The sequence below is a fragment of the Triticum aestivum genome, chromosome 6A (assembly GCF_018294505.1).
Source record: "Triticum aestivum cultivar Chinese Spring chromosome 6A, IWGSC CS RefSeq v2.1, whole genome shotgun sequence".
NCBI lineage: Eukaryota > Viridiplantae > Streptophyta > Magnoliopsida > Poales > Poaceae > Triticum > Triticum aestivum.
Genome location: NC_057809.1, coordinates 513507389 through 513525732, shown reverse-complemented (window position 1 = coordinate 513525732; position 18344 = coordinate 513507389).

Below are 18344 nucleotides of genomic sequence, written 5' to 3'. Positions count from 1 at the left end.
TACATCACCGAGCCGCGCGACGCCGAATGGGTCGCACCCCCTGAGTTTTGATCCGGACCCCCTATGCGGCTCACCTCCTGGAAGGAGACGGGCCTGTCGTGGGGTAAGAAAGGAGAGCTAACCGGACTCCAAACATGCGTCCAAACCCTGGTGGACAAGAAGCTCAAACTTATCAACGTAGTCCAGGTTATGCTCATCCGCTTGATCCTCCCGTGTCAACAACGGGCTTTCAACCTGTGGGAGTTCGACCCGGCGCAGCACCAAACTCTGAGCAGGCTCTTCGACACGACGTACGAAGATGCCTGGAAGGTGCTTTTCAAAGGCGCCGAGGCTCCCGCATCTGCTACCGAGGATCACGGATTCAGTGCGCAGCGTCACGCTCTCGCGGTAAGCTGTTTTTTCCTTTTACTGGGTATCAGTTTTTCATAGTTTGACTCCATGCGGGATCTAAGCTCCCTTACCTTTGACAGGATTGGCAGGTGATGTCCGGACAGATCAACTGTCCGGCTCCTTTGCCCGAAGGCCCAGCGGACGCTCGCTTGGCGAAGCTGCTGGTTCCGGCACCCTATGTGGTGCCAGAGAAGAAGGCCGCGAAAAAGGCCGCGGGGACTCGAAAGAGTGCCCGGCGCCAGGAGGTGTCGGATCCATCATCCGACGATTCCGAGGCGCATTCCTCCCGTGAAGACGAGGAGGAAGAAGAAGAGACCTCTCCCCCTCCAGCGGGGGGAGAGAAGAAAAGGAAGGCCGCCCTCTCTAGGGAGGTCGGAGGGTCCAAGAAGGGGAAAACCCTTCCTCCGGACTACTCCACCGACGCCAACAACGGCGGAGAGGAGTGGCAGCCCAGGGCCAAGCCCCTGGCAAAATCGTAAGTATTCGGATACCAGAGTAATTCATAGTATTCGTTTATTGCACAGCTTTCCCTTACGTCGAACATGTTTATGCAGCCCACCCAAAGACCGGCTCGACGCGTCGTCGAGCGGCTCACTGGACTCGTCGGATGTGAACTCGCTTCCGACGGCTTCCTCCCCCCACCCTATGGACGCACCAAAGTGTTGTCCCAACAGGTTCCAAGCCGGGAGGAGGTGGTCCTGGAGGCGCCGCAAGGCGACCTCCCGGACTCCAGGAGTAAAGGGGATGAAATCCCCCAGGGCTCCAAGTCCGGCTCTAGGCCGTACACCGCTCCGGAACCTTCAAAGGTTCCAGAGTCCGGCGGGGGACCTCCTTCCAAGAGGAGCAAGTCCACCGTGCCGGTGGCCCCCGTCCAACCGGAGATGCCGGACAATATGTTGGAGGCGCTCCAAGGCGCCTCCATCGACGAGGAGCACTGCACTATTATGAGTGCGGTGGTCCAAAAGGTTCAGTCCGCCAAGAGCGGACTGACTGAAGCTTGTACTAGCCTTTTAACATGCTTTGAGGTAAGTAAAGAATGTATAAGTAATATTACCGCATAGATAGTAGCCCCTGATGCTCTGTTTGGCATTCGGGAAGAAAGGCCGAATATAGGATCAAATAAAATTCGCAGGAGTCTAACAAAAATGAGTCAATATGCGTATGCAGGCTTCTTTGCTTGCGTCCGCCGCACTGACTGCGGAAGTGGACACGCTAAAGCAGAACCTCGAGTGGTCCGAGCAAGAGCTCGGGCGTGCCAAGAAGCAGCTCGAGGACAATGAAGGTAAGAAATACCTTATTTTTTAAAATATATATAAAAAGGTGCAATTGCAAAGAATGACAGGATTATCGTGGCTATTGTAGGGGCCACGTGTGAGGTGGCGACCCTTAAGCAAGCGCTGGTCGAGGCCGAGAAGAGGGCGGCCTCGGAGCGCACTGAGCGGGAGAAGTATGAGGCCGAGGTTGTCGGATTTCGGGTTCCGGCAGACCCTTGAAGTTCGAACACTGGGGTGCGCACGGAGATTTCGCCTTCTACCTACCTGCACCCCTCCGCCTCGCTAAGATCTAAGCTATGGAAAGAACAGCACAAGAGACACAGGGTTTATACTGGTTCGGGCCACCGTTGTGGTGTAATACCCTACTCCAGTGTGTGGTGTGGTGGATTGCCTCTTGGGCTAATGATGATGAACAATACAAGGAAGAACAGCCTCGCGAGGGTCTGTTCTTGGTTGGGGGGATGAACTGCTAGGAGGAGTCCAGTCACCCTTCTCTCTCTCTCTCTTCTTGATTCTCTCTCCGATTTTGGACTCAGCTTGTTTCTGGGTTGGCCGATCCTAGATCCCCCTACCCCAGGGGTGGCTAGTCCTATTTATAGGCAATGGCCCTGGGCCTCTTCCCAAATATTGAGCGGGAAGGGCGCCAACAATTGTCCATTTTGAAGGTGAACATCTGGTACACTTATCCTGACTAAAGTTGGTCCTCGCCTGCCAAAGGCTCTGGTGGTGACGCTGGCTTGGGCTCCACAATGACTTCCTCCCTGCCGTTGGACTGGTCTTGGTCTCGTTGCACCAAAACGGGTGCCTTTGCTTGATGCTCTCGCCCGCGCTTGCTCCCTTTGCACCAAAGAGGAAAGGAGGACACTGCGCGGGCTGGCGCCCGCCTGGCACCCTTGGTCGTCATGGCTTGCGTGAGGTACCCCGCCTTGATCTCTCCGCCTCCTCGCGAGCCAGCCTGATGAGGCCGTGCCTGAGGAAGCCCCATGTCGTCCGCCCCGCGAGGCTTGGCCCCTCGTGAGGGTCTTGAGTCTGTGTTGATGAAGATGGGCCGTGCTGGGCCCCCTTTTGAGCCACGTCGCAGGCCGCAGGTAGGCAAGTCTGGGGACCCCCGTTCCTAGAACGTCGACAGTAGCCCCCGGGCCCAAGGCGCGCCCGGACTTGGCCGTGCAGGGAGGCGAAAGGGCAAGAGCGAAGCGCCGCGGGCCCTAACAGCCTACTGCCTTGGGCGCCGCGTGGCGGTTGATTGGGCGTGGGCGGCACTGTTCCCCCACGCCCCCTTATTTTGCGCCATGCTAGGCGGACTCGTAGTCGTACACAGCCGCTCCCCTTTCTGTTGCTCGAGCGCCCTCTGTCCTTCCTCCTCTCGAACTCCAGCTTCTGTTTTCAACCCAATCTCGAACCTTCCCCCCTTCCATCGCCATGGCTCTGACGAAGAAGGGAAGAGGGAAGAAACCCATGCCTCCGCCTTGCTCGCCGCCGTTGGCGGCCCCCGCCAAGGGCTTGGGCAAGGTCAGCTCGGCTCTGGCCACTATCTTCAACGAATGCGGGAGGACGACGGCCTGGCCCGCATCCCACTTCTCCATCGACAGGATAGTCACCGAGGTCCCGTATTTTGCCGACGCCCTGTGGGCGGGTCTGGTTCCCCCCTTCTCTGATTTCTTCAATGCCGTGCTTTCCCACTATCAGATCCACATGATGCATCTGGGTCCTGAATCCATCACCCTCCTTTCGGTCTTCGCCTTTGTTTGCGAGGCAATGATGGGCATCCTTCCTTCGGTTGCCTTGCTGCGCCACTTCTTCTCTCTGCGCCTTGTCGACCCTCCCCAATGCTGGGCATGTGTGAGCTTCGTTGCCGTGTCTGAGACAGCGGCCTCAGGGATTGACTTCAGGCTCCCTCTGCCTGTGGCTGGGTTCCGCGAGCGGTGGCTGTATGTGGATGTGGGGGTGCCCAGCCCCCTGCTATCAGAGCCAACTTCACCTGCTGTCCCCAATTTGGGTTGGGGCCAGGAGACGCTTGAGAGCCCCCGGCTCGTCTTCGTCTGGCACCGCTTCGCGTTCTTGAGGTCGCTTGGCGTGACAGCGCCCAAGGTGGTGAAGGAGTTTCTGCTACGCCGCGTTGCTCCTCTCCAACGCCACTCTCATCGGATGTGGGCCTTCAGCGGGCGTGATGATCGTATGAGGCTCCAGGAAGAGGACCTGATGCCTGAAGTGCTGAGGATGGCGCTCTTTATCCTGGCAGCATCCAGTAGGAAGGGGACTTGCTGTACCTCTGCCAGAATAGGGGCGATTTTGTGAAGCAGATGCCTATCTTTGATGAGTGGGGGTCACGCCCCGCCGGCCTCCAGGGGCCTCGCGAGAACCCAGTGATGGTGACTGCCCTTCCAGTCGGCCAAGGCGACTCTTCCTCAAGTGGCGGAGCAGGGAAGCATGAGGCGCCAGAGGCCGATGGGGCTCTCGGCGGGGTGACAGCACCGGGCGATGCTCATGAGGGAGCAGCTCTTGGGGCCCGTGCCACTGAGGCTGAGGGTGACAAGCAGCTGCCCTCAGCGCCTGCGACTGAGGCCCCTGAGGCTCCAGCTGCTTCTCTTGGCGAGGCGATTGGCAGCGCGCATTAGGCAGGCGTCCCTGACGCAGATCGCCTTGACGCTCCATCTTTGTCGCAGGTTGATCCCTGCGCTCAACTCTTGCGCCGCTTCCGCGTGGACTTTGAGGCCCTCCGGAAGAGAAGGGAGGCCCTGGGCGACGATTACCCTTGTCGCCTGCTGAAGCGTAGGAAGTATTTCGCCACTGATGAGTAAGCCTTCTCCTTTCCCAGCTCCCGATCCTTCTGTTGCTTTTACTGATCCTTGCTCCGCAGGCCCCTTCCAGCCGAGCTCGCGGAGACGGCTGAGGTGCCGTCCCCCTTGGCTTCGCCCCCTCCACCGTCCTCAAGCGCTCCGAGCAGCAGAGCCCTTGTGGTGAGGGCGATCAGAGAGGCGAACCGTCCCGAGGCGCATCGTGGCCCTGCGCACCCCGCGATCCTCCTTCGCGGGCCTTCTTGTGGCATAGCCAGCCTGCCGTGGGCTTCTCGCCTGGTCGTGGACTGCGATTGGCTGAGGCGCTCCCTGCGCTCTTCATCTGGGGACGGGCTGGCTCCAGGCCGGGCTTCTGGCGTGGCGTGCCCGGCCGTCGCGAGGGTGCCAGCCCCCAGCCCCCTACCCGGAGGGGGAGTGCTGATTCGTGGCCCCCGGCGCTTGCTTGGGGCAGATGATGGTGTGGAAGACGTGCTCGAGCGCGCCCGGGAGCGTCGCGCTTTTCTCCAAGGATTCCTTCGAAGGGCGGCTGACGCGGTGAGCCTGCTTGGTGAGGAGCTTGCTGATGAAGACGCGCGCCTTGAGGCCGAGGGCCTGCACCTGGCTGCAGAGAGGCGCGAGCTGGAGGGCGCCATCGCCCTTGCGCGTCGTCAGCGCGATCTTGATGACGCAGAGGCCAAGGCGTCGCTGGTGGCCTCTCGGGAGGCCCGATCTTGGGCCGCTGAGGAGGCCCAAGAAGCTGACCGGCAGCGAGAGGCGATGGAGGAGCGGACTCGAGAGCTCCTGTCCTGGTGCCACTCACTGGAGGAGCAAGTGGAGCTGCACGAGGCAGCCCTCGCGTCGATGAAGGTGGCCTCTGGCGACTCAGCAGAGCTCCAGAAGCGTGAGGAGGCGCTGACGCTAGAAGCCGCCGAACGTACCCACGAGTACGAGCGTGTGGAGACGAGGGAGCGCTTGGTGACGCAGGCGGAGGATGATGTCGCTGCACAGGAAGCCCGTGTCCTAGAGGAGGTCGGACGTCGGGTGGCGATGGCGCGTTTGAACCTCGAGCACGAGTTCGAGGAGAAGCTGGGGTTGATCCGGGCCGAGGCTGAAAGCAGGACTGCTGCCTTGAGGGCCAAGCTGGAGGAAGCAACGCGGCGGGCCGATGCTTTCCGAGCCGCCCTTGAGGTGGCGCAAGGGGATTCAACCACCTCCCAGGCCGAGGTGCTCCTTCTTTGCCAGCGGGTGGAGGAGGCTGAGGTCGTCGCACGCTAGAATGCAGAGGAGATACGTCAGCGGCAGATCCTAGAGCATGAGCACGGCCCCATGCTCACCACGCTCTAGGAGAGAGCCAACACAGCCTTGGGCAACATCTGCGAGGCGGCTGTTGGCGAGCCGCACACAGTCAACTACGCCGGCAACCTTCAGTTCTTCACCGACGTGGTGACGCAGCTGGAGGCGCGGTCAGTCAGGGCTGACAGGTTGGTGGAGGAGAGGAGTCGTGCCCTGCTCGGGCGCGCCTTTTCTCGCGTCTTCAGCCATCTCCGGAACATGGATCCCCACTTCGATTTCGACGCCGCCATCGCCCCAGTCCCCCAGGCCGTCCGAGATGACCTGGCGCACTGGGTGGACGACAATGTGGATGCTCTTGTCAGGGCCTTCGCTTCAGACAACGACGGCGTGATCATGGCTGCCGACGAGGGTAGTGTGGTGAACGACCCTGATGCCGCTGGCGGCGACACGGACAGCGATGGCGAGTTCAGCGACGCCAGCAATGGTTTGGGTGGTGCTCCTGAGGACGCATTGGGGGATTTATCCGACTGATTGTGCATCGTTCCTGCTTCCTTACCCTGCATGAATAGAACTCAGGTTTTGGCCTGATGGCTGTAAGAGCATTTTGGAGGGGGAGCCCCTCATGTAAAACTTGTGTTCATCGTATTAGTAGATGCTACATTGCCCATGCGCCTGTGCCAAGTGGTTGGCTTAAGCGACGCACTGGTCGGCTAGTTTACCTTTGTCCCGTGCGGGCCCTGAGGTAGCCTGTGGGAGGCTGTGGTGTCCCGAGTGTTCCCTGATCGAATCCGTAGGATCTGTAGTAAAAAAACCTCCTGAGAGGACGCGGCGGCGTTAGTCTGGGCTGTGCGCAAGCTAGGCCTGACCCGGCTCGCGAGGGGCTCACGAGGGGAGGCAGCTGAGGCGAAGTGGTAATCAAAACGCGAGAAATTGCTCGAACGAGACTAAGCACCCCTTCCCCGAACACACGCAAATCTCAAATTTGAATCCAACTTGAATCCAGCGGGGGAAAGTGACAACCAAAGGGAAAAGCAATGAAAGCAGACAAAAGGCCGCGTCCGGCACCTAATCTAGTCTTGGACGTCTTCTCACCAGCGCGGAGCTAAGTGCTGCCACTGGGCGTGGGAGGGAGCCCCAGGGCCTGAGGCCGGCACCCCTGAGACTCCAGGGCATGTACAACCCCACTCATTATTACGTGAGAGTGTCACGGGGCGGCGAGCTTCATAGGCACTGGACCTTCTTCACAGGTACCGGCCTTGCTTCATATCGCCAGACGAGGGCCCCGCCTTGCGCCACACTCTAGTGCGATCAACGATGACCGGAAACCAGGACGCCGCCGATGGGGTAGAGCGGTCGCCAGCGGTTCCCCCGACGACCACGGGTCCTCCGCCAGGGGCAGGCCCTGAGGGACCTCCCCAGCAGAGGGCCTACCTCCTGAGAACACCTTTCTCCGAACACCGCAGTGGTGATGTCGGATCTCGGCCCCTCTGCTGCAGCCCCCTGCGCCCTCCTCCCGAGGGGTAGGAGACTGTGGGAGCAGGGCAGCTGCTCGCTGTGGTGACCTGCACCTCCTGCGATCCATGATTAGCGTATGCCTGCTCCTGAGGAATTAGCGGTACCCGATAATCGTTGCCTCCAGCGTGGCTAGTGGGACCGTCCCGGGGCTCCTGGAAGGGCTCAGCTTCTGGCGCCTCATCCCCCCAGCTTGGGCTGAGGAGCGAGCCTTGTTCGCCCTCGTGAGGGTGTCCTTGGTCCATCATGAGGGGCACGTATTCTTCTGGCGCCGTCATCCTGAAGGCCACGCCGTAGTGCTCCGCGTGCCACGCGGTCCTGCCTGACGCGCCCACCGTGGGGTGGTAGCGCGGCTGTCCACTAGGGCCGCGGGTCGCGCCGAGTCCTTCTTCTTCGCGGACCGGGAGCGGGGGCGGTGCCGCCGCCGGTCCGGTGCCGACAGCTTCGCTGGCATTGGAGTAGCCTTGGAGCCCGCGGGCGCACGCGGAGCCCCCGCGCGGGCCGCCCTGGGCTTGAGATGGGAGCTGGGTGCAGAAGGGGTGAGCCACCGAGGCGGCGAAGCCCAGGAGCTCTGCCACCCGCTCCAGCAACACGTCGCGGCCGCCCTCCAGCAACCTGCACTACAGCAGCTCTTGGGCCACCGTGAGCGCGGCCCTCGAGTTCGCCTGCTCCCGGCGGGTGTACGGTGTCGTGGTCGCGGCGTGATTGGAGGCCCTTGCTGCCGACCGTGCCTGCCATGGTGTGAGAGCTGTCGAAGCCTGTCCGTGTCGCCCGCGGCCCGCAGCTCCCTGCGGACCGCGAGCTGCCTGGGGCACGGGATCGCCCGAGGCGAGCGGCTCTGCGCGGGCGGGCCACGCAGCCCATGGATCTGGGTTGCCCGCCTGGTCGCCGGACATGGTGATGGCAACGCTACGGGACATGAAGTGGTAGAAGGTGGACTCCGGCGCATCCCTACCTGGCGCGCCAAATGTCGGATTTCGGGTTTCGGCAGACCCTTGAGGTTCGAACACTGGGGTGCGCGCGGAGATTTCGCCTTCTACCTACCTGCACCCCTCCGCCTCGCTAAGATCTAAGCTATGGAAAGAACAACACAAGAGACACAGGGTTTATACTGGTTCGGGCCACTGTTGTGGTGTAATACCCTACTCTAGTGTGTGGTGTGGTGGATTGCCTCTTGGGCTGATGATGATGAACAATACAAGGAAGAACAGCCTCACGAGGGTCTGTTCTTGGCTGGGGGGATGAACTGCTAGGAGGAGTTCAGTCACCCTTCTCTCTCTCTCTCTCTCTTCTCGATTCTCTCTCCGATTTCGGACTCAGCTTGTTTCTGGGTTGGCCGATCCTAGATCCCCCCTACCCTGAGGGTGGCTAGTCCTATTTATATGCAATGGCCCTGGGCCTCTTCCCAAATATTGAGCGAGAAGGGCGCCAACAATTGGCCATTTTGAAGGGGAACATCTGGTACACTTATCCTGACTAAAGTTGGTCCTCGCCTGCCAAAGGCTCTGGTGGTGACGCTGGCTTGGGCTCCACAATGACTTCCTCCCTGCCGTTGGACTGGTCTTGGTCTTGTTGCACCGAAACGGGTGCCTTTGCTTGATGCTCTCACCCGCGCTTGCTCCCTTTGCACCAAAGAGGAAACGAGGACACTACGCGGGCTGGCGCCCGCCTGGCATCCTTGGTCATCATGGCTTGCGTCATGGGCACCTCGTGAGGTACCCCGCCTTGATCTCTCCGCCTCCTCGTGAGCCAGCCTGATGAGGCTGTGCCTGCGGAAGCCCCGTGTCGTCCGCCCCACGAGGCTTGGCCCCTCGTGAGGGTCTTGAGTCTGTGTTGATGAAGATGGGCCGTGCTGGGCCCCCTTTTGAGCCACGCCGTAGGCCACAGGCAGGCAAGTCTGGGGACCCCCGTTCCCAGAATGCCGATAGAGGTTGGCAAGGTACGGCAAGAGCTCCAGGCTCTCATGGAAAAACATGAGAGTTTGGAGCTTGACTCAAAGACGCGAGCGTCCGAGCTCGCGGTGGCTATTGAAAATGCCAAGTCTGCCAAGGCTGAATCCCAGAAGACCCTCCAGGAGTTGGATGAGGTGAAGAAGATAGCGGCGGGTAAGGCATTCTTTATGCAAAGGAAACACATAAACGTGACTTACTTGTTACTTACCCGAATCCGGAGCTCTCCAGGAGCATTCGCAGATCTTCCCCGGGGTGTGTCCGATGCCGCCACATTCTTTCGAGCCGAGGAGGGCAGCTCGACAGAGAAGGTGTTCTGGTCTCAGTATGCTGAGGCTGGACACCCCGTGCCCCTGAGCGACCAGCTGAAGCAACTGGTCGAGCTCCACAAGGCGGCCAAACAGGCCATGAAGGGCCTCATTGTTCGGCTATGGCCTGGAGGGGCTCTGCTTGGGAGCTATTTCAGGCTGGTGCGGCAGCTGGTGGAGGCCTGTCCAAGGCTCGTAGTCATCAAGCGCTCCGTCTGCATTGAAGGTGCCCGTAGGGCCCTTGCCCGTGCTAAGGTGCACTGGCGCAGGCTGGATGCTGAGAAGCTTGTGAAGGACGGGCCACCGCCGGGGAAAGAGCATCGCAAGCCCGAAAATTACTATAAGGATGTTCTGAAGGGTGCCTGCCTTGTGGCGGATGAATGTTCTAGGGATGTAATTTTTGAGTGAAACTTGCTCGTTTTGTCCTGTGCGCTGAAAACTTGTTCATATGCACTAAGCAATGCTATTGGAATTTAAAATATTACCTTCTGTGCGGCTGTTTATCAATTCTGAGAGATGGCGAGTCGTCGGCTTCTGCCCCCGTGCCACTAGTGCTGGGGTGTTCAGGGATAAACCTGAGCGCTCTTTTTCCCATGTTTGGGTCCTTCGAGGGAGGTGCTCAGCCCAACGAACAAGGCAATCAGACTATAATGCATGAACACTCTCACTTAGCCATAGAATTCTATAATTTTAAATTTTGGCGAAGCCCCTGGTATTCGGAAGACCGAGTTCGGGGCGCTATCCACGCCTTGGCCGAACAGAGCCGGCTCCTCGCCCTAAGTGGCATAAGTCTTTAGGGACTAGAAAAACCTCTCGAACAGCGACCAACTCTCGCTTCATCATGACAGTCAGTTTTAACTTTCTCGACTGAGGTGCTCGACCCAACTCAACTGGGGCACAATCGCAGTGGTTCTCCTAGTGCTACCTTAGCCGATATAGCGGAACGTAAGGCACCAAAACATAGGAGCCGGGCAAACCCAACTATTGACCCAAGACATGATTCAGAGCCGATGCATATAATGCTATAAGTTCGGGGTGCCGCACTTGTTAAAGTGTTCGGACTTCTCACACCATATTGAGGGGTACTAAAGCCCATGGCGTATTTTGGCCGTACCAACGTGTACGGGTGCAACATGTCGTTAAGGAACATATATAAAGAAAAAAGGTAATGCAAAAATAGACGAAAGCTATGCATTGTTTATTAAAAAGGGCTGCGATCAAAGCAGAACGATACAAATAATGCGATAAGTGGAAGGTTGGACTAGTTAACATGTCCGTTCCAGGGGCAAGCAGCGGAATAGTATGCGGAACAGGTATACTGCTCGTGATAGAGACCACCTGGGAGTTCCGTAATGCGGCGTGGCTTGTCTGCTTCCCTGGTTCTTGCATCGTTTGTGCGGCAATTGAACTGCCGAACAGGCCTTCCGAAGGATGGAGTCCTGAAAGTAAGAGAAAATTAAAAAATCGGCAGCCCCTGGTACGGTTTAAGCCGTGTTTTGGGTGTGCCGTGATGGTGCCCCTCCCCCTGTACCCATGGTATCTCTAGAGCGTAGTTATGTACGCGAAGTATTGGCGTCGCCTTTTTGTGAGGGTTGGGGTTGGGGCCGTGTTGCTACGCCTGTTTGGATCATGCCAGGCGGTCTTTTTGTAGGTTACTCCGGGCGCGCTTGACGGTGTCCGGTCGTTTAGTGTCCGGACTGGAGAACTGCCTGGAGAGGCTGCTTTGTACTTCCGCTGCAAGGGCCGCCGTGTGCTCCTCCGTTCGGAGGGAGCGTTCGGTGTTTCCATTGACCGTAATTACTCCTCGAGGGCCTGGCATCTTGAGCTTAAGGTATGCGTAGTGCGGTACCGCATTGAACTTGGTGAATGCGGTTCGCCCGAGCAGTGCGTGATAACCACTGCGGAACGGGACTATGTCGAAGATTAACTCCTCGCTTCGGAAATTATCCAGAGATCCGAAGACCACTTCAAGTGTGACTGAGCTTGTACAGTTGGCCTCTACACCTGGTATTACGCCTTTAAAGGTCATTTTGGTGGGCTTAATCCTCAAGGGATCTATGCCCATTTTCCGCACTGTATCCTGGTAAAGCAGGTTCAGGCTGCTGCCGCCGTCCATAAGGACTCTAGTGAGATGAAATCCATCAATAATTGTGTCTAGAACCAATGCGGCGAATCTGCCATGACGGATGCTAGTGGGATGGTCCCTTCGATCAAAGGTGATCGGGCAGGAGGACCATGGGTTGAACTTTGGGGCGACTGGCTCTACCGCGTATACGTCCCTTAACGCGCGCTTCTGCTCCCTTTTGGGGACGTGGGTTGCGTATATCATGTTCACCGTCCGCACTTGTGGGGGGAAACCCTTCTGTCAACTGTTGTTCGGCGGCCGGGGCTCCTCGTCGTCATCGCTATGCAGCCCCTTGTCTTCATTTTCGGCGTTTAACTTGCCTGCCTGCTTGAACACCCAACAATCCCTGTTGGTGTGATTGGCCGGCTTTTCGGGGGTGCCATGTATCTGGCACAAGCGGTCGAGTATTCGGTCCAAACTGGACGGGCCCCTAGGATTCCTTTTGAATGGCCTTTTCCGCTAACCGGATTTGGAGCCTCTGAATCCGGCATTAACTGTCGTATCCTCAGCATTGTTGACGTTAATGCGGCGCTTCTGCTTGTTGCGACGCGACCTGTCACTACTGTCCCTGGTGTCCGAATTACCAGGGTTCTTGGTCATATTGTTGCTACGAGCAAGCCAGCTATCTTCTCCCGCGCAAAAGCGGGTCATAAGTGTCGTGAGTGCTGCCATAGATTTCGGCTTTTCCTGTCCAAGGTGCCGGGCCAGCCACTCGTCACGGATATTATGCTTGAAGGCTGCTAGGGCCTCAGCATCCGGATAGTCGACTATTTGATTTTTCTTTGTTAGGAACCGTGTCCAGAATTGCCTGGCCGACTCTTCTGGCTGCTAAATTACGTGACTTAGGTCATCAACGTCTGGGGGTCACACATAAGTGCCCTGGAAATTGTCGAGGAATGCGGCTTCCAGGTCCTCCCAACAACTGATTGATCCTGTTGGTAAGCTGTTAAGCCAATGCCGAGCTGGTCCTTTAAGTTTGAGTGGGAGGTACTTGATGGCGTGGAAATCATCGCCGCGGGCCATGTGGATATGAAGGAGATAATCCTCGATCCATACCGCCGGATCTGTTGTGACATTATATGATTCGATGTTTATGGGTTTGAAACCCTCAGGGATTTGATGATCCATTATTTCGTCTGTGAAGCATAGTGGGTGTGCGGCGCCTCTATACTGGGCTATATCATGATGTAGCTCCAATGAGCTTTGTCTACTGTGTTCGGCCCTGCCGAATTTGTGGCCGACGTGACGGTTACCGTCTCGAGCCGTGGGGCGCCCCCGCGATCCGTAGATCGATCTTGTTTGCCTTGCCTTGTCCTCCAACATATCTCGTAAGTTCGGCACATATTCCTGTGCCTTGGTACGGGGTGCGGCTTGAGTGGAGGGCCGAGAGGCCTCTCTGTCACGGCCACGAGGTGACCGGTCGGCCGCATCAAGTGCTTCCTCCTCTAATCGGGGTAGCAACCTGCGCTTTGGGTAGCTCTTGGAGGGGCGTTCGAGTTTATGCTCTTCGGCCGCGAGGACTTCAGTCCATCTCTCAACTAGCAAATCTTGATCAGCTCTAAGCTGTTGCTGTTTTTTCTTGAGGCTTCTTGCCGTGGCCATAAGCCTGCGTTGAAAACGCTCTTGCTCGACGGGATCCTCTGGCACGATGAATTCGTCGTCGTCGAGGCTTGCCTCGTCTTCGGAGGGAGGCATATAATTGTTGTCCTCGACCTCTCTGTCTACCGCTCTCTCATGAGGGCTGGTTTCTCCATCCTCCTGTGCTAAATCTTGTTGGAGGGGATTTTCTTTGGCACTTTCCGGAGTATTATTATCTCCTGTGCTGGAATCACCGTATTTGTTTTGGCGGAATTTTGAGCGGCGCCGCTGACGCTGGCGCTTAGGCTGTTTCTTGGAGGGGTCATCCTCCGCCGTTCCATCGCCATCTCCTTCTTTTGGGGTGTCCACCATGTAAATGTCATATGACGAGGTGGCTTTCCAGGGCCTGGTAGGCGCTGGTTCATCATCATCTCCTTCATCGGCATCCATACCGTCGATGTCTTTGGAGTCGAAGTTGAGCATGTCGGTTAAGTCGTCGACAGTGGCTACAAAGTGGGTGATGGGTGGGCTTTGAATTTCTTCATTGTCCGTACCCCAACCTTGCTGACCGTAGTCCGGCCAGGGCTCTCCTGATAAAGAGAGAGACTTCAGTGTCTTCAGGATATCGCCGAAAGGCGAGTGCTGAAAGATGTCCGCGGCAGTAAACCCCATGATCGGCGCCCAATCGGATTCGATCGGCAGGGGTGCGGAGGGTTCGGAGTCCGGAGAGGAGTCCGGCTCCTTGGAGTCACGAGTCTCACGGAGCACGGGGCTGGTGTTCGACTCAATCACCGTTGGGATCGCAGCCCCCGAGGTGGCGTCCAACCACCCATCCTCGATCGGCGCAGTTGGCTCCGAATTAAGGATCGAAGCTGATGCGGGTGCGGCCTCCAGGGCACTGTTCGGCGGCAGAGCTAGATCATGCTCGTCGGGACAGTGCGGCGCGCTCGGTAGTGGCTCGAATCCGTCGAAGATCAAGTCCCCGTGGATGTCAGCCGTGTAGTTTAAACTTCCAAATCTGACCTGACGGCCAGGGGCGTAGCTTTCGTTCTGCTCCAGATGGCCAAGTGAATTTGCCCGCAGTGCGAAGCCGCCGAAGACAAAGATCTGTCCAGGGAGGAAGGTCTCACCCTGGGCTGCATCGCTATTGATGATCGTAGGAGCCATCGAGCCTGACGGCGACGACATAGAGGAACTCTCAATGAAAGCACCAATGTCGGTGTCAAAACCGGCGGATCTCGAGTAGGTGGTCCCGAACTGTGCGTCTAGGCCGGATGGTAACAGGAGGCAAGGGACACGGAGTTTTACCCAGGTTCGGGCCCTCTCGATGGAGGTAAAACCCTACGTCCTGCATGATTAATATTGATGATATGGGTAGTACAAGAGTAGATCTACCACGAGATCGGAGATGCTAAGCCCTAGAAGCTAGCCTATGGTATGATTGTTGTAGTGTACGTTGTCCTACGGACTAAAACCCTCCGGTTTATATAGACATCGGAGAGGGTTAGGGTTACACAAAGTCGGTTACAATGGTAGGAGATCTTCATATCCGTATCGCCAAGCTTGCCTTCCATGCCAAGGAAAGTCCCTTCTGGACACGGGACAGAGTCTTTTAATCTTGTATCTTCATAGTCTAGGAGTTCGGCTGAAGGTATAGTCCGGCTATCCGAACACCCCCTAATCCAGGACTCCCTCACCCATAGATACGTGGGTCCTTTCAAGATCATTGGCAAAAGAGGCGATCTCGCCTATCAGCTTGAGCTTCCATCCAACTTTGCAAATGTGCACGACGTGTTTCATGTGTCTCAGCTATGCAAGTGTTTCAAGACTCCTGACCGCACCATCAACTTCGAAGAGATTGATCTCCAAGAAGACCTGTCTTATCATGAGCATCCCATTGCTATTCTTGAAGAAACTAAGCACAATACTCACAACAAGTCTATTCCTGAAAGTGAAGTGGTCACATCATTCCGACCGTGAAGCCACCTGGGAACGCGAGGACCACCTCCATTCTGAATACCCAGAATTTTTCGAGTCCTAGATCTCGGGACGAGATCCTTTCATAGTGGTGGAGTGTTGTAACGCCCCGTATGTAACCTGCCATATTTGTATTCCAACTCTTGCCATTTTCGGCACTAAGTTATGATATTCCTGGTTGTTGGGTTTCGTCTTCATTTTGCATTTGTCTTGTCATGCATCTCATATCATGTCATCATGTGCATTGCATTTGCATACGTGTTCGTCTCATGCATCCGAGATTTTTCCCCGTTGTCCGTTTTGCATTCCGGCACTCCTATGTCCTCCCGCGTCCCCTTTTGCCTCTTTTCGTGTGCGGGTGTTAAACTTTCTCGGATTGGACCGAGACTTGCCAAGAGGCCTTTGTATACTACCGGTAGACCGTCTGTCAAGTTTCGTGCCATTTGGACTTCGTTTGATACTCCAACAGTTAACCGAGGAACCGAAAAGGCCTCATGTGTGTTGCAGCCCAACACCTCTCCAAAGTGGGCCAAAACCCACCTAAACCCCCTCCATCATCTCGGTCGTTCGATCACGATCACGTGGCTGAAAACCGTGCTCAATTTGGAGTCTCCTAGCTCCTTCTGTGTATAAATAGGCATCTCCCCCAAAAATCTCGGATCAATCCACCCCTAACCCTAGTTTTTCCCACATCGCCGCCGTCGGACAAAAATCACCACCGACGGACACATCCGCCTGCTCCCCCGTCCAACTGCGCGCCGCCACATGGCGAGCAGCGCCCCACATCGCCGCCGGCCCACCGAGCCTAGGGCAGGCCCGCCTAGCCCGCGCGCCTCCCCGCCACCCGCGACCGTGCCCCGCGCCGCCTCCCTCGCCGCGCCACCGCCCAGTTGCCCGCCTCCGCCGTGGCCCGTCCGCCGCACCAGCGCCGCCCGGCCGTCGCCACCGCATCGCCTCACCGCCGCCCTGCCGCACCAATGCCGCCCGGCCGCCGCTCCGCCTCGCCTCGCCGTTTCCCACCACTCCGGCCGGCTTCCCCATCTCCGGCAGCACTCCGGCGAGCCCTGGCCGGCCTCTTCCTCAACTCCGGTGCTAACCCCGTCGAACCTCGTCAACCATGCCCGAGTCGCCAGATCCAGATCAGAAATTTAGGGGTTGACCTCGTTTTGCCTAAGTCCCCGGTTCCTGATATTTTTAGCTAACTTCATCATGTCATATCTTTGCATCTGTAGCTCCGTTTTGGGCGTGCAGCATATCAAATTGTTCGTCTGGATGTGCACTTCATTTCATTCCATTGCACCAAGTTCATTTGAGTACATCTTGATGCCCTAAATGCTGTTGCAAGAGTGCTATGTAATGTTAGGTTCTGATTTTTAACAGATTATGGACATTTGTCATTTTTGCCATGTTTAATGTGTGCCTCCTATGAACTTGAGCCCTACATGTGTTTTGGGCTATGCCATGCCATCTTTACAGGGGTGTATGCCATGTATTTTTGTGATTAATGTGGTGCCTAGCACAAGCATGCAAAGTAGCTCTCATGATGTTGCTGATTTCAGGGATTTTTATGCCATTTATTCTTGTTGCTACAGAGTGATCCATGCCTCTTTTGAGCATGTTCAGTAAGGATGATTTTTTGATATTGTTACGTTCTATCCATTCATGTCTTTGTTTGCAATTATGGAGTACCCTAGCATGACTCAATCTTGCTCTACTTTTGCTATAAAATGTTCCTGGCAGATTGTTTACGTGTTAATCAATGTTGCCAAGGTTGTTGTAGTTGTTCCATGCATGCTATGAGAGTGTTCTCGCCATGGTTAGCTTATTGATCATGTCTTCTTGATGGGTGTATGCTTAGTTTGTCATGCTATGCCTTGTGGTGAGTGCATCGAGGTCGCAAACATGCCTACATAACTCGGTTTTTACCACGTCCAGTTTTCTGCTAAGTCTGAATCTGTTAACGAAACTTGCTATGTTCACATGGTTGCCATTGTATTTTCTGATCCCTTTTGGCTTATGGTCAGTAAGGGACTTTTGTTATATGCTTTGAGTAGTTTCATGCCATGCCTTGCTTTGCCATGATATGTTCCTATAACATGTTGTTATCTTGCTCTAAACATTGCTTCTTGATGTTAAATCCTGACATGTTATTTTCACTAAGTCTGTGATCCTGATATCTTTTGCACTTTTGCCATGCTTGTTTGAGCCTGCTTTTGAGTGAATTAGCCATAGCTCAGTGCTTATCTTTTGTCAAGAATCTTGAGTGGATCACTGCCATGTGCTTTGTTGCTATGTTAGAGTGCAGTAGCTTGTTGTTCTTGATGCATTTAGATGGCATCGTGCTGTTAATCGCAGATTGGTGCCATTATTGTTTTGCTTGCCATTTGCAAACCATTCATCCGATTCCGGTGATCTTTATATCGATTTCGACCGAAATCAACTCATCTTTCCAGCGGCACTCTTGGTTTGCCAAGTTGAGGCCTGGTTCAATCTTTTCCTTCCGGAGCACGCATATGCATTGCATATCATGTCCCGCATATCATGCCATGTTTTGCATCATGTTGCTTGCGCATTGCATCGTGGTTGATCATGGATCCCTTTGCTTGTGTTCTTGCTTTGGGTAGAGCCGGGAGACAAGTACGTGATCGAGTAACCAGTTGAGTACGCTTACGAGGATCAAGCTTACGTCAACTCGGAGAACTTTGCAGGCAAGATGACCATACCCTCGAAATCACTTCTATCTTTGCTTGCTAGTTGCTCGCTCTATTGCTATGCTTATGCCTCGATACCTACCACATGTTTACCATGCCTCCCATATTGCCATGTCGAACCTCTAACCCACCTTGTCCTAGCAAACCGTTGTTTGGCTATGTTACCGCTTTGCTCAGCCCCTCTTATAGCATTGCTAGTTGCAGGTGAAGATTGGAGTTTGTTACTTGTTGGAACATGTTTATTGTTGGGATATCACTATTATATCTTGTTTACTTTAATGCACATATATACTTGGTAAAGGGTGGAAGGCTTGCCTTATGCCTGGTGTTTTGTTCCACTCTTGCCGCCCTAGTTTCCGTCATACCAGTGTTATGTTCCTTGATTTTGCGTTCCTTACGCGGTTGGGTTATAATGGGAACCCCTTGCCAGTTCGCCTTGAATAAAACTCCTCC